Raw genomic sequence first — 2,097 nt, 5'->3', positions numbered from 1 at the left:
GCGAGAAGAGAAAATTTACATACTTAAGTACTAATAGTTCACGAAAATAATAATTTTCGTGAACTATTATTAGTTAAGTATGTAAAAATTTATTACATTTCCTGTTGTACGAGGGTTTTACCCAATTCTCGAACCGTGTCAGAGTGAATCCGTGCTATAAAAGTACCGTGTTATACGGGGGATGGTACCAATTCTCGAACCGTGTTAGAGTGAATCCGTGCTATAGAACTGCCGTGTTATACGGGGGTTACCTGTATATTGAAAAATATAAAAAATTATACTTCAGAAGTTAATTTAGTATTAAAAACGTAAAATATTTGAGTAGCCCAAGACAGCCAAAGATTGCAGCGCCACAGCACTGACGAAAATTAAATTTGTCGACGAATTCTTTCGGATAATTGACTTTCGGATAAACGACGCTCTACTGTAATTATATTTCTTAGATCACACATGGACAGGAATCATCCTATTACGCTGAAACACAATATTGGTTTTAAAATCAAATCTTTTACTTAATAATATAAAATGATTATTTGTGTTCTGTACTTAATGTTCCGTTAATAGTAAATTATTAAATGTATTTTTTTGTAACTTATGTAAAAATTATTTCTATAAATATATTATTCAAGAATAATAATAATCTTTATGTACGATTAAAATATTTTATTTGGCAGGCGTAGGCAACTTTTGTATGTTACAGGATCAAATGACTCTGCTTTGATGTAAAGTCGAGTCTAGCATCGGATTTTATGTAAATTCTAAATATACATAAAAAGATTGGTGATAGATTTGTAACGGAGTTGCGAGTATTACGGATAATTAATTTTTAGATTTATCACTTCCAGTCTTTTTTCATCCGATACATGGCTTATTGTAAATACAGTACGTTTAAGACATCTTGTAGAAAAAGTCGCGGGAGGCAGTACGAAACCCGAGGGCCTCCGGTTGCCTGTGCTTGGAATTAAAGCATGGTCATCGTTATTTCCAAGCCAGAACACTTCATTTATGACGTCACAAGTGCCGTCCGAAGCTTTTCTAAATCTGGTTAAATTTTGGTTTCAAGTTCGTACTTTAAAGCTGGTTAATTATAATGTACTGAAATGGAATTTTCCTCTATTATTCGCGATTGAAAACGAATGACATTCATTTGAAGTCAGTTTAGAGAATTGCCGAAAATAGTATTGGGCCCAGAAGTTAGTATTGTTTCATACTATCACCTGCGTTGATTTTGTTTGTTTCTCTTTTGTAAAATCCGTCATGGGTTTAGAAAGAACTCGAGGAAACACTAAAATAACCAATCGCTTCTGCACTGTGCCACAATGTAATAGCAAACAAACGTAGAATATTTATTTTCACCTTATCCTAAGAAATTTTCAAGTTACGTAAACAGTCGTTGAATATTTTAAAATTGGAAGGGAACCATCCAATAACACTTTTGTCTTTTCTAATTTCATTAGGCCTATATATTTCTGGGTAAAATACTTTTTACTACCTAATTGTCTCAATGATGATTTCAAAAAGCATTTTAGCTACTGTATTAATACATTCACTGTGAAATATTTACAAAAATCTAAATAATAGGTTGTTTAATTTCTTGTAAATTTTTCTTTTTCGCGTCTTTTGCCATTTATACCTCGTTGAAGCGTAGCTTCTTCTATGAGGTTAACAGAATCGTGTTCGTTCTCAAAATCCGTTCGATAGATTTTGATTAAACTTTGCCATTTTCCATTAATTGCTATACGGAATCCAAAAATGCAATAAAAAGAATGGGGTTACATGACTTCGTTTTTGAGATATAAGGGCGTTTCACGAGCACGTGCGACAAATCGATATCGCACGATTTTGTCGTGCAATGTTTCACGGTCGTTAGCAAGTCTTATATGGGCTTATAGAATCGAGTTTGTTCTAAAAATTTAATGGATCGATTTTCATAAAACTGCCATTTTACATTAATCGAGACAAGGAATCCAGAAATGTAATGAGTCCATTTAAATGTAAAAATCCAGCAGCGAATCGCTTAACTTTCCCGGCAACGTTTACAATTCTGGTAGCTCTATCTGTTACGATATTTCATTTAAAAACTTTTGCCATTTTATA

The sequence above is a fragment of the Centruroides sculpturatus genome, unplaced genomic scaffold, assembly GCF_000671375.1.
Source record: "Centruroides sculpturatus isolate CEXI.00-Female unplaced genomic scaffold, Cexi_2.0 scaffold198, whole genome shotgun sequence".
In the NCBI taxonomy this organism is placed as follows: domain Eukaryota; kingdom Metazoa; phylum Arthropoda; class Arachnida; order Scorpiones; family Buthidae; genus Centruroides; species Centruroides sculpturatus.
This window is presented reverse-complemented; position numbering follows the sequence as displayed.